This window comes from Cheilinus undulatus, linkage group 6 (assembly GCF_018320785.1).
Source record: "Cheilinus undulatus linkage group 6, ASM1832078v1, whole genome shotgun sequence".
In the NCBI taxonomy this organism is placed as follows: domain Eukaryota; kingdom Metazoa; phylum Chordata; class Actinopteri; order Labriformes; family Labridae; genus Cheilinus; species Cheilinus undulatus.
Genome location: NC_054870.1, coordinates 6,908,584 through 6,923,672, shown reverse-complemented (window position 1 = coordinate 6,923,672; position 15,089 = coordinate 6,908,584). Strand labels below are relative to the sequence as shown.

The window sequence follows — 15,089 nt, the reverse complement described above, 5'->3', positions numbered from 1 at the left end:
TTGTAGCACTAATGATGTAGTATTCTTTAACCAAAACAGACAGATTATTAAAACAAATTCAGCATACGTCATCTTCCTGCCTTTATTAGAACACTTGTGATGAAACATTCTTTTACCAAAACAAAGTAAAAAAGAAATCAGCATGCTTTATCTACCTGTCATTATTAGATCACAGATATACTTCAATCTTCAGTTTCATCTACTTTTCCAAAGGTTGTCAACTTTAGCCAATTGTTTGGCAAAATAGAGGGCAAAAAGTCCCAACAATTTTGTTTATTTGTTTGTCTACCTGTTTAAATGTTTGTTCTATTTTGTTTTGATTTAGTCCTTTCCTGTTTAGATCTGGCCCCTGAACTCCTCATTAGCTGACTTTCTATCCAGTTTTTTAATCTCACAATGGGGTCCTATTATATTTTATTTACTTTATTTTAATACTGCTTGCATTTAAAGATACTGATGAGTGAATTACCTCCTCTCTGAATTAGCTGTCTGATAAAAAAATGACTGGGCATCATAACCTGCTGACTCAGCATTATGACCTGCTGACTCGGCATTATGACCTGCTGGCTTAGCATTATGACCTGCTGACTCGGCATTATGACCTGCTGGCTCGGCATTATGACCTGCTGACTCGGCATTATGACCTGCTGGCTCAGCATTATGACCTGCTGGCTCGGCATTATGACCTGCTGGCTTAGCATTATGACCTGCTGACTCGGCACTATGACCTGCTGGCTCAGCATTATGACCTGCTGGCTCGGCATTATGACCTGCTGGCTTAGCATTATGACCTGCTGACTCGGCATTATGACCTGCTGGCTCGGCATTATGACCTGCTGACTCGGCATTATGACCTGCTGGCTTAGCATTATGACCTGCTGACTCGGCATTATGACCTGCTGACTCGGCATTATGACCTGCTGACTCAGCATTATGACCTGCTGGCTCAGCATTATGACCTGCTGACTCGGCATTATGACCTGCTGGCTCAGCATTATGACCTGCTGACTCGGCATTATGACCTGCTGGCTCAGCATTATGACCTGCTGACTTAGAATTATGACCTGCTGACTCAGCATCATGACCTGCTGGCTCAGCATTATGACCTGCTGACTCAGCATTATGTATCAGATTATATCACTGTTACTAAACATTTGAATGGCTGCTTTAAGTCCACCTCCTTTGACTGTGAAGCTGCTGATCAACATTAAGTACCATCACATTGATCAGCAGATCTCACTGAAGTCTCTCCAGTAGGATGGGGGTCAAAGGTCTGTTCTTTTAGATATATTTATTTTCAATGAGATACTGTTTAGGACAATGTTGTTTAAACCCTTGATGTTTGTATTGATGTGGATTAAAAACCATATGTCAAGCCTAATGCTAAATAAAGATTGTTTACAGTAAAACCAACAACACTGATACGTTCACTGATCAGCAGGTACTCTATAGATAAAAGTTTAGGCAAAATCATATCTCTCTGTAAATTAGAATACACAGTTTATTTTAAAAAATCAGCATGCCTCATCTCTCTGTCATTAGTAGAACACTCATAATGTAATAGTCTTTTACCAAAATAGACAAATTCAAAAGAAAAAATCAGAATGCTTCATCTATCAGCAACACTGGTGATGTAACATTCTGTACCAAAAAAGACGAGTTAGGAGTAATTCAGCAGAATTCATCTTCATCTCTCTGTCATTATTATAACACTGGTGATGTAACATTCTTTAACCAAAACAGACAGATTATTAAAACAAATTCAGCATGATTCATCTCCCTGCCTTTATTAATACACTTGTGATGAAACATTCTTTTACCAAAACCGACAAAGTAAAAAAGAAATCAGCATGCTTTATCTACCTGTCATTATTAGATCACAGATATACTTCAATCTTTAGTTTCATTTACTTTTCTAAAGGTTGGCAACTTTAGTCAACTGTTTGGCAAAATGGAGGGAAAAAAGTCCAAACAATTTTGTTTATTTGTTTGTCTACCTGTTTAAATGTTTGTTCTATTTTTTTTATTTATTATTTTTTATTTAGTCATTTACTGTTAGGCTCCAAAAGTTCTAGAAAGCCTGACTCTTTAGTTATCTGCTTGTCTGAGACAAAAGTGATACTACCCAGCTGGAGTGATGCCAATTACTTGATGGTGTTATATTTATCATTTCACCATGTCTGGGCCCTGGCAGCAGGTCTTGCTATAAAAAATTCTGTGCAATCTATGATGCATCGATATCTTTTAAAGTTACTTTTGAATATTTTGGGCATATTTTTAAGTATGGCATCCTGACTTGGCCATTTCATTAGTAGTAGCCATAGCAGGAGTCCAGCTCCGGAAAATATATGATAAATATATGAAAAATTCATTGACACAACCAGTAGGTGGCCCTCCAGACTAAATCTTTGACTAATTCTCTCTACACTGCCAGTCATTTTTCAAAGCAGCCATTCAAAGATAATGGTGGTCAGTCCTGTGAAGAAAATCAATTGTCCAATGTTGCACTTGACAGTGTTGTAGGAGAATGTAGATTTTTGCAGCTCATGTTTAAGTTTTTCATTTTCTGCCTGCAGTGTATCAAACTCCTGCTGCAGGTTGGTATATTCCTCTTGAAGTTATCGGTGTCTCGAGTAAGGTTCATCATAGTCCCTCTTTTGGACTGAGCTATCCTCTTTAGCTGTAAGTTAGAAAAAGATCGATTAGCATATGCAGCAACAGATGCATACTCATGAACACATAAATCTGTCAACAGTAGGAACAAATATTTTCTTACCGTAACAATGATCTGTGTTGTCCTTGTTCAGGACAGAGAATGGTGTCAGTTTCAGAATGAGCAGCTTTGTTTGTAGGGAAGTTGATCATGTCATCTCTCCTTTTTTTCCTCTGCTGCCTGAAACAGAAGTAATGTATAATCAAACCAAGTATATGAAAGCCAGTAGATGTAATATGGCCGTATAACTGTACAACAACTGAGCAGCAGTGCCTGTGACATACAGTGCTGTAAAAAAAGTATTTGCCCCCTTCCTGATTTTTTTATATATATTTATCACACTTAAATGTTTAAGATCATCAAACCAATTTTAATATCTCACAAAGAGAACCCAATTAAATACAAAATGAAGTTTCAAAATTCTGATTTTATTTACTAAGTGTAAAAATCCAAACCTATCTGGCCCTATGTGAAAAAGTAATTGCCCCCTTGTTAAATGATGAGTTAACTGTGATTAACCACAGTTCTTGGAAAGCTGAGTTCAATTTCACCAGCCACACCCAGGCCTGATTACTGCCAGATTTGTTGAAAGAAGAAATCACTTAAATAGAAGCTGTCAGACAAAGTGAAGTAGGCTACAAGATCTCAGAAAGAAACACATCATGCCACGATCCAAAGAAATTCAAGAACAAATGAGAAAGTGATTGAAATCTATCAGTCTGGAAAAGGCTACAAAGCCATTTCCAAGGCTTTGGGACTCCAGTGAACCACAGTCAGAGCCATTATCCACAAATGGAGAAAACTGGGAACAGAGGTGAACCTTCCCAGGAGTGGTCGACCAACCAAAATGACTCCAAGAGTGCAACGATGACTCATCCAGGAGGTCACAAAAGAACCCAGAACCACATCCAAAGAACTGCAGGCCTCACTGGCCTCAGTTAAGGTCAGAGTTCATGACTCAACCATAAGAAAGACACTGGGCAAGAATGGCATCATGGGAGAGTTCCAAGGCCAAAACCACTGCTGACAAAAAGGAACACAAAGGTTCATCTCACGCCTGCCACCAAACGTCTTGATGATCCCCAAGACTTTTGGAGAAATGTCCTGTGGACTGACGAGACAAAAGTTGAACTTTCTGGAAGGTGTGCGTTGCATCTGGAGTAAAAATAACACAGCATTTGATAAAAAGAACATCATGCCAAAAGTCAAACATGGTGGTGGCAGTGTGATGGTCTGGGGCTACTTTGCTGCTTCAGGACCTGGACCACTTGCTGTGATTGATGGAACAATGAATTCTGCTGTCTACCAGAAAATCCTGAGGGTCAATATCCGGCCATCAGTTCACGCCCTCAAACTCAAGCGCTCTTGGGTTATGCAGAAGGACAATGATGCGAAACATACCAGCAAGTCCACCTCTGAATGGCCCAAAAACAACAAAATTAAGGTTTTGGAGGGGCTCAGTCAGGGTCTGGACTTAAATCCAATTGAGATGTTGGGCAGTTCATGCTGGAAAACCTTCCAATATGGATGAGTTAAACAATTCTGTGAAGAAGAGTGGGACAAAATTCCTCCACAGCAATGAGAAAGACTCATCACCAGCTGAACTAAACATTTGATTTCAGTTATTGCTGCCAAGGGGGCCAAAACCAGTTATTAGGTTCAGGGGGGCAATTACTTTTTCACATGGGCCAGATAGGTTTGAATCGTTTTCCTGTTAATAAATAAAATTATCATTTAGACACTGCATTTTGTATTTACTTGGGTTGTCTCTGTGAGACAATAAAATTGGTTTGATGATCTGAAATATTTAAGTGTGATAAATATGTAAAAAACAAAAATAAAAATTAGGAATCAGGAAGGGGGCAAATACTTTTTCACAGCACTATATGTGATTATAAGAATGATCACACCTGTCTTAGTAAATATGAACTCACAGATAAATATCAAACATTTGCAAACCTTTCTTTCTCTCTCCCCACAAACTATTGTTGATGTTGTGCTTGTATTGAGTCCCTGTCTAAATGCTATGCTAAGTAATAGAAGGGAGACAAATATACAAGAATGCATCTGCTAAATCTTTCCTTGTGATTATAAATGGACAGGTGAACGTATTGTTTTTATCTGTAAAGTGACCTTGAGTGTTGAGAAAGGCGCTTATGAATAAAATGTATTATTATTATAACAGTTTTAACAATTTCCTCTTTAAAAGCCACTCTGTTGTTTTGTGGCTATATTATTTAAACACTGTAAACTCTTAGGGAAGGAACATCACAGCAATGCAAAGAAAATTTAAGTAGAAAGTCAAATTATTTGTACCTTTCCATCTTTGCCTCGGGTTTCTGGCTCTGTCTCTTGTAAACAAACACAGAGGGGACAAAATCTGGACTACTGGAGTTCATTGATGCCTCACCTGTACGCAAAACATGATGTTTGTTTAGTAGCTAACTCTAATGTTAGCTAACAACAACGTTAACATCAGCTAATACTCTATACGCCCTTTTCACGCCGTGTTCTCAGAGCAGAAGAGATCAAAGGCAGCGGAAATCAACATCCGGGTCTGCTTGTCAGTCGCAAAAATGAATGAGGATGACTTTTCAAAGTTTCTCGACAACCTTCCGAAACTGACGATGGCTGATGTCAATAGGATTGCTGACATGTTTTCCTTGACCTCAAGCTCCAAATTTGAAAAAGGTTACAAATTCTTCGTGGAAGGATATTTACTACATTTACATTTACTATTTACTACTACTACTACTACAAAGGTAGGTATGACGGTGAATGCTAGGCCAACAAGCAAGATAGCTGTTTTAGCCAAGTGGTCCTGGTCCGATATCATATTCCTCTACTCGCCAAATGGGGGTAAAAATCAATGTTGCTAAATATAATCAATGATCTCAATCACCCTGACGGTGAATAATTGTGTTTTACTTTATAATGCTGATTATCATCTACCCAACACATACTTAAATTGACTGTATTTCGTCCCTTATCCATCCTTCACCCAGTGATCCTATGCAACATATTGAGGCAGTTCGAACTTTTCCTGCAATTCCTCAATTCCATTCATGATTTGAAAGCTCCTCCAACGGCTGTGAAGTCTGTGACGTCTCTGCGATGCCCCTGGAGTCTCCCCAGTCTCTTGACTCCTCTGTTGGTTGTGCCAGCTTCACTGCTGGGCCGCTGGAGTCCATCTCACCTCGTAGCTGAAGAGGTCCTTCTCAAGGAGCCATTGGTCTTCTACAGCTCAACTGGAGATGAAGGACAGGACACTTCCCCGCAGTTCTCGGCAGGAGGTCTGATGGTGTGAGTAAGCAGGGTGTTTCGCTTGAGCCCTGGCAAAGTTTTTTTTTTTTCTGAGAAGAGACTCAGACAGTTCATATCAGTGCAGTTAGGGAATTCTTGATTTGTGCCTTGAATTCCATGTGGAGGAGTCAGACTTAGGAAATGTCATAAAATTGGTTGTCCATACTAGAGTTCATTTGTGGTATCAGCAACCAACCAAGAAAAACAGATAGTAAGATAGCTGAGTCCAAGAGAAAATACCTGTAACAAAATAAGCATAATGATAAAATACCCATAACCCAAATAAGCATAATAAAATACCCATAACCAAAATAAGCATAATAAAATATCCATAACCCAAATAAGCATAATAAAATACCCATAACCCAAATAAGCATAATAAAATACCCATAACTAAAATAAGCATTGACCATAGATGTCTCTGAACACTTGTATGTTCACAAGGGAAGGATTATTTCAATGTGCATTATTTCGTACAAAAAGAAAGATCTCTATTCCACGTGGAGAAGGATGTGCCACTCTTTAACAAAATTTCTCTCGACCTCTTTTCTGCAAATTAAAGGTTGGCACAACAGGCGCTTAAACATGCCAATCATGCAGGGCTTATCTGACACATCCCCCCATTGTTCACATGTACTGGGCCAAGTAACATGTGAACAAACCATGGGCACAGACGTCCACAACATGGCCGATATTGTGGATCTAGAGCTATTTACATAAGAAACAATGTATCCCCCCTTTAACAAGTGCTTTCTTGTAGAAGGGATACATTAGTAGCAAAAGGTGGGTAAACTGTCAGGAAAGGTAGTGGCATCAGGGACAGAACCATCTAATAAAAAAATAAAAAAATAAAACTTAGTGAAGTGGCAAACTTTTATCAGCGCAGTTCACAAACAGAGTGGCTCATCTACCTACGTGGAGCTTGAGAATGGCATGGTTAGGCCCTTAATAAAAACTGTACCCCCTGTGTGTGGCAATCCATTTCTCTATAAGCAAATCCACTGCTGTTGAAAGCAATACCATAGTGAGGAGAATCTGAAAGATCAGTACTCATAATTATGCGCATCACAATCATCACTATGAATGAAGACTGTCAGGGATAAGAATAAATCAGCTGTCTGATTTTACTGCTTGTCTTAACAGGATTTTGTTTTAATAAGACTGGTCTTGCAATGCATTTTTGTGTTTACATGTAATGTAAAATTTAGCTGCCATGCTATGATGGTGATGAGGAGGAGGCTTTAGTGATGAATTAGTCTCATGTGTATGATAAAAATGTTACATATTATCAAAAACACATGAAAAACACTGTCCTTGTTGTAGAGACAGTTTTATTGTGCAATAAATCACCTCACTAAGGCGATTTTTCTGTTTGCTGCGTTCCCATGTAGATGGAGATTGTTCTCAAAATGCTGCCGTGTAAATGAGGAACTTTTGGGAAACGAAAACGGAAAGCGAAGCAAAACGTTGTCATATAAACAAGGCCTTTGTCCCAGCAGCAGGGGTGGCTTTGTCCAAGGTGTGAATCGCATCCATATCAAAAGGACTCCGCTGCCATTCTCTCCACTCAACCTGTGTAGTAAAACACCCCGCAAACAATTAGTCCTTGGATTTTAAAACAATAATAGTTGAAAAAAGTATGAATGACCCATTTCATAACAAAACTGAGAAAGGCAAAGAAAAGGCAATACAAAAAACAAAAACAAATGACACAAAACTCAACAGCAACTGAGACAGACATTCACTAAGAAACAAACATAAAAAAACGTTTTGTGTAAATCCAAGTCTTTTGGATTGATCAAAGATGGTTGTTTGGGCAAAGGGCCGGATTTGAACCTGAGCCGCCCGAATACATGGGTGGCGCCTTAAACCACTCAACCACCTGCACTCCCCTGGTTTAGCCTTTTTTTTTTTTTTTACCAAAAACTGAGAGATCCCCCCTATTGGGAATCCAAACTTTAGTTGCTCAGACATTCAAATATTTTAGACTTTTTCCCCACATTTCCTTCTCATAACATCCACAATCGGTCCCTCCGGAGGTCCCACCCTCAACAGAGCTCTCCAATAAGATAAAATAAAAGAGTTCTAGCTTAATTATCTGACACATTAATTCACATGGATTTGAAATACATCATCGTTATAGTTGGTGGGGAGGTGTTGAGGTAAATGAGTTAAAACCCCCATTACATTACCTGCATTTTGCGAGTAGAGGAATACGATTTCGGACCAGGACCACTTGGCTATCCTTCGATGAAGAATTTGTAGCCTTTTTCAAGTTTGGAGCTTGTCAAGGAAAACATGTCAGCAATCCTATTGACATTAGCCATCATCAGTTTCGGAAGGTTGTCGAGAAACTTCGAAAAATTCATCTTCACTTCTTTCATTTTCGCCACTGACTGGCAGACCCAGAAGTTTTCCACTGCCTTTGATCTCTTCCGCTCTGACAACGTACAGCGTGTAAAGGGCGTATTAATAGTACACGGCGTTATAACGTATTTGTTTTTTTTTTCCATTCACTGTTCATCAAACTATTTTCTACTTTTATGAAGGTGTAGTTAGAACTTACCTCATATGAAGCCGGCGCTGCAAACGCGAGCATTTTTGACGGTATCTTCCTTCCGTCCAGTCAGCTGGTCTGATAGCAAAGAGCCACTTACGTTGCCGAAATGCGCGCGCATATCTTTGATGGCTTGAACGGGTTTTTACAATTCCCCTTTGCTATTCGGGAGTCAGGATTCCCCTGGAATCGTAGGATCGAAGCTTTGTGACGTCATTGGCTTTATTGTTACATGATTTAGAGTTTGCTGTCTGGAGATATTGAAGCTAAGATATCCTAAAAAACAGGTGAGACATGTCAGCTAACATAGACTGCCAGGGCTCGTTTCCCTACGGAGTCAGGAGTTTCGTAGAGTGTGTGAGTAGAGCTGTGGTTCTGTCGAAACCAACAAACCTACGCGAATTTTTATCAGAGTATATGACAGAACTGATTGAATTCCGTGACTGTCAGCATGAAACAGATCCCAAGATTGTTGCCTTCAAGTTTCAACAGCAATGGGAGGAAAAGTTCTGGGTAAACTACGCTAAAACAATCCCCAGCCCATCAAGTCAACGATCAGAATCTGTAGACAAAAAAGGAAATGTGCTTCAAATACAAGTAAAAGCCCAAGACAAAGTCCCCGGGGTTGAGAAGAAAAAGGTTTCAACTCCTGTAACTGCACAGGCATCAAAATCCAAGACTTTGAATCTGCCCTCCAAAATCTTGAAAGGTACCACTGAATATGAACATAAAACATCAGAAAGACCAAAAGAAATTTTAACAAAAACCAAGAAGAGGGTATCATTTACTTCTAGTGCATCAGTCCCAAAATCTACAACCAGTGTGCCCTCCAAGCTTTCAGAGAAACTGACGGACGGCACACAAAAAATTTCAGAGACCCAAGACCAAAGTTACCCCGCCTCAGAAGGTTTCAACACCTTCGACTGGATCAGGGCCAAAATCGACAGTCCCTCAGTCCCCCAAGCTTTTAGAGAAATCACACAGCACACAAAAAACACAGAGAGACTCCAGCCCAGAGTGACCCAGATCCAGAAAAAGGGTCCAACATCTGAAAGTGGATCAGGGTCAAAATTAAAGAGAATCAGTTTACCCTCCAAAAATTTGAAGAAAATTACAAATGGGGAACAGAAATTAACAGATAGACCCAGGACTAAAGTGAAGAAGAAGGTTTCAAGACCTTTAGCTGGACCAAGGCCAAAATCTAAGGCCAAAAAGAAGTCTGCAGACAATGCACTTAACAAAGCAGTTAGACCCCAGACCAAAGTGAGCCTGATCCAGACGAAGGTTTCTACAACTGAGACTAGCTTATTCAGTCGACCACTAAGGAGGCCAGAACAGACAAAAGAGAGCAGCCCAAAATGGCATCCAGTCAGCCTAAAGTAAAAAAGGAGTCTTCGGTCGACATCAGAACACCGTCACCCCCCCACTACTAAGATTAAGACACGCTAGAACTGAAGATGATATCAGATTTATTGGTTTCTTTTCACCAATGCAACACAAGCAGAGGTGTCAAAAGTATTCACATTCATACTCAGATAGAAGTATACAATGAAAGAAAAAGTTCTTTGAATCTGCTTGATTTTAATGTGTACATCGGTCACACACAATCAAAATGTGTAGATCCGACATCCCTTTCCTCTTTATCCCAACCTAACTATTACTCTTTAGACCAAAATGTTTCAATCAAATTAGACTGTTTAAAAGAATCATGCTGAATCAACATATTTTTTTCAAGTTACTATTGCTCCAATCAACTATGTAATTCTAACGTAATTTCATTATGTCCATGATGTTTGATTTTCATATGGAACATCAACTTAATTTTATCATGTTCATAATACGCAAAAGTATTACGCTACTTGTAAGCAACTGTTTTATGTCTCTGCTACAAGAGTAAGGAATGTAGATCTAACTTGATAATTAAATTTAGATCTACTTAATTACCTGATCCACTTTCAGATGTTGGACCCTTTCTCTGGATCTGGGTCACTCTGGGACAGATTCTCTGTGGTTTTTTGTGTGCTGTGTGATTTCTCTAAAAGCTTGGGGGGGCGGGCAAAGAGTCAGACAATTTATGTACTTAATTTTTTTCAGTACTGAGTTTTAAAACTTGGCCTAAAAGACATACTTTACCCAACAGAATAAGTATTCTCAGTGCAGTTGCTCTGCTTTCAGTGTTGAAGCTCAAAACTGTAAACCCTGCATCAACAGCAGTGAATTTTTAACAAAACAGTAAAGCACTACTACTGTAAGAGTGTTTGCTTAACAGAAATACTGCAAGTTTCACATGAGATACAGTGGATACCAAATACACATTGTTATTTTGCTACAACTATGCTTTTAAAAGCATCTTCAGGACAGATTAATGACTGCAAAGACATTCATAAGCCCAATATAAACTTCTTTTCACCGTAGATTAAGTGCGTACAGAAACCGTAAATTTGTTTCAAACTGTGCATCGCTAGTGGCAACAAAACTAACAAAACAAGTGCAGAAAAATATTGTTGTTTACTTACTTTTTCAGTTATTCCGTTTGGAAAGGGAGCTTGTGTGATTCCGGAATGTTCCATGACTTTTGTAGTTAACAGATCTGATAAAGGGCGTGCCCCTTTATTTACCGCAACCCACCACACAGAATTGTCCAATGGCATGGCAGCCACTGAACTGGCTATGTCATTTCTGCTGTTGTAAACTCGTTTATATTGCTTTTATTTTTTCGATTAAATCACTTTCAGTCAACTCAAAACAAATACATAAATTCTTCTTTAACATGTTACATCTACTTGATTAAACTATGTTCACATAAGAAATCTACTGTATTGTGTTACATAAACTTATTTAATCTTAGTAAATTCAAAGACCTGCCAAATTACTTTCTTTCAGTGTAGATACTAGGGTTTGAAAAGACTTCTGTAGAAGTAGAAGTTCTGTAGAACTCAAGCTTTTTACTCAAGTAAAAGTGTAAACTGCTGGTTTCAACACTACTCAAAGTATACAAGTAAAAGTAATGTAAGGGGAAAAAATCCATTAAGGACAAAAGCCTAGGCCGCGCCACAGGGGCCAATTCCATTCTACCATTCCATTCTACCATTCTATTTCATTCCACCATTCCAATCCATTATACTTTCCATTCCATTCTACCAGTCCATTCCATTGCATTCCATTCTACCATAGTGCACTACGCCACCTCCCCAAAAAACATTTTTCTAAAGGCCATAATGACTATAATGTTATAGTGAAATGTTAATGTTGAAAAATTTGGGATGCACCTGTTTCAGCCGCATTTATGCCCATTGAAAATAAACACATTTTAGTACAATGCAAATACATTTAAGAATCATGTATGTTTACTACCAACCTCCTCACTGGTGCTTGGCTGGGACATTTCACTCCAGTTCTCTTGAGTCTCTGCCACGGACATCTTTGTACTAGGCTACATACGTCTGCTGTTTCCTTGCTGGAGTGTGACATGATTTTTCATGTGCATTTTACCACAGTAATTTACATTACAGTTGCTGTAATCTATTATTCCAAATGTGCATGTGAGGTGAGGCATTTTACCACAGTAATTTATGTTACAGTTGCTGTAATCTATTATTCCAAATGCGCATGTGAGGTGAGGCATTTTACCACAGTAATTTATGTTACAGTTGGTGTAATCTATTATTCCAAATGCGCATGTGAGGTGAGGCATTTTACCACAGTAATTTACGTTACAGTTGATGTAATCTATTATTCCAAATGTGCATGTGAGGTGAGGCATTTTACCACAGTAATTTACGTTACAGTTGATGTAATCTATTATTCCAAATGTGCATGTGAGGTGAGGCATTTTACCACAGTAGTTTACGTTACAGTTGGTGTAATCTATTATTCCAAATGCGCATGTGAGGTGAGGCATTTTACCACAGTAGTTTATGTTACAGGTGGTAGATTAATTTTTTGTTAATGTGCGTATTAGATGAGTGAGATGTATTCCTGAGCCTACAGAAGTCAGCAGGCCCTGGTGAGGTGTAGTCCTGGGGGCAGAGCAGGCTTGAAATCTGTATCAGCTTTATTGTCCAGGTATGCTTAAGCAACAAGGAATTTGACTCCGTACAGGAAGTAAACATGACATACAAAAATACATGAACTTGAAAAGTGCTGTTAACATTAAAATTTAGAAATGTACAAGCTTTTGTTGGTATCATTTCTATTCAAATGTGTGTCATATAGTTTTTTGTGAATGTTTAACTTTTTAATCTAATATCTGCTGATACCAACAACATGCTGATAAAATGCCTTCATAGTAATTCTCATCAATGTATGGGAGTAGTGGCAAAATGAGTGCTTGTTTTTATCGTTATTAAGGTATTATTAAGCAATGTTGTGGTGTCTGTTTGAGTCAGTATGATAAAAGCGGCAGCGCCCTCGAGTGGCCCAAATTTCCCATTGCAACATTGTCATTTCTTCAACCATCATCAAGACGCCACAGCACAGACCGGAAGTGGTGCTTTTATTTTGTTAAAAATAAAACTTAGAGAGTCGGTGTCTGCTGCTGTAACAATCAATGACGTTTTAAACATCTAAAATCTGGTTGTCACGTAGTTTGATTGATTCTGGGAGTTTTTTTTAGTCTGTGTGTAAAATATTTAGAAAATACTACCATCATTAACCCAACATGGTCTCAAGGGTCTTCACTGCTCGTGTTTCATACATAGATAATTTGATTCCAAATTACAATTAACTGCAATGAAAAATAAAGGGTATGAGTCATTGATTTATTGATAATATTACATTGTCTCATCACCTTTTTGTGCTTAAGAAAATAAAACACACTGGTTTAAAGAAAAAAAAAAACAGTAAAGGGTAAATGAACAATACACAGATGGGTTTTTGTGAGTTGAACAACTCTCTGAGGGAATTTATATGTTGGTTAAAGTCTGCTTTATCTCCTAACACACCAGTGACCTGGGTTGAAACTAACTAATGTCATTAGATTTAACTTCAGTATGTTTTAAGAGTTTATTATACTTCACTACATCTTCATAACATCTACTGAGTAAAACAGAAAGAACAAGCTTTCTGCCACCTACAGGAGTGTGTCTGTTCAGTCAGTAGTGAGATAATGAGTTAACATTTATTACTTAAATTTGGAATATTATACCAAACATTTGTGGATGAAGTGCACTTTCTTTTTCAGATTTTCCTTTTTTTAGATTCATATTCTTGTGTTGTTTTTCAAATGAAGGAAAAATCATCTTTTAGAATAGATATTTTGATTAACTTTAAAAGACTCTGTTCTTTCATGAGTAGGTTTATAAATCATAAATTCAACTTTCAGTAAAGTAAATATAATTCAAAGTAAGAAACACTTTTTCTTAAGAAATCATGTGCTCTTTTCTTTTGCCAGTATCTAGTAGTGTCATGTTTGTCTTTATTGATCTCTAATTCTATTTTCTTTAATTAGGACACTTCTGTGTGATATTTACACCACAACTTAATAATTAATATGCCTAGACATCCGCTTATTCATTGCACTGATTGTTACCTCCACCAAGGAGGTTATGTGATCGGCAGGGCTTGTTAGTTAGTTTGTCAGTTTTTTAGCCACATAACTCAAAAAGCTAATGACGGATTTTGATAAAATTTTCAGGAAATGTGAGAAATGGCATAAGGAAAAACTGATTAGATCTTGGGAGTGATCTGGATCACCACCTGGATCCAGGATTTTTTAAGGGATTCTTTACTATTGGGAGATAGGGCTAATGGTGGAGGTCTGCGCCCTCCCAGTGCTTTTCCAGTAAATACTCTTTAAAAAAAATACGTTTTCATATTATTTTTTATACTATTATGTTTTAATAGACAAGGATGGAATGTTTTATAAGCTTTGCTGACATTTTCAAAAGCAGAGGGAAGGATGTTGATGAAGCTGGGGATGTTGACAGAGCTTTTCCTCTACATTTTTGCCTAACGCCATCTGGGGATTTAGATTTACCTTTATGTGTATGTCCTGTAATTCTCTAATATGGACCTTTCTTCTAAATGGGGGGCTCATTTCGGTCTTTGCCTGGGGCATCCACATTTCTTAAACCAACCTTGAATGAAGCCCTAATGGGCTCAGCAACCTGATTCTGATGTCCAAGAAGCTTCCTCGGTGCCTTTTATTGTGAAAAGTCATACCGGAAGTGTCACTCCATTGCACTCGTATGCTTTAATTTGGCGGTTGTCGGTCGGTGCTGCTGGCTCCGTTACTCTCAGTTCATGTCGGTAAGTTAACGGTGGACAGTCCCGAGCTTCAGGACCACATTCATGGAGGAACCGTGAAGTTTTACCGGCGGAGGGGAAGAGAACTTTTCCCGCGGTAGGAATCCTTAATGTCGGTGGAGTGAACTTTGTGGGTTTTTTAATTTAACGGATGGGGCAAACTTTCCATAAAAGGAAGAGTTCGGTTCTAGAGTGAAATGGCGTATGATCAGGTTATTACTGTAGTTTCCCTTTCATTTTATTTTGCTCCTATTGTGACTTTATTCTTTT

The 15,089-nt window shown here is 38.4% G+C and overlaps 1 protein-coding gene across 1 annotated transcript in view; it reads left to right on the top strand.

Moving 5' to 3' along the window:
- The first annotated feature begins 14,784 nt into the window (after positions 1–14,784).
- The window catches only part of ninl (ninein-like), a 79,337-nt gene continuing 79,032 nt past the window's right edge, over positions 14,785–15,089 (top strand). The window contains exon 1 of the mRNA XM_041789484.1: positions 14,785–14,916. The gene's annotated coding sequence lies outside the window, so the exon portion shown is untranslated. The remainder of the gene's footprint in view (positions 14,917–15,089) is intronic.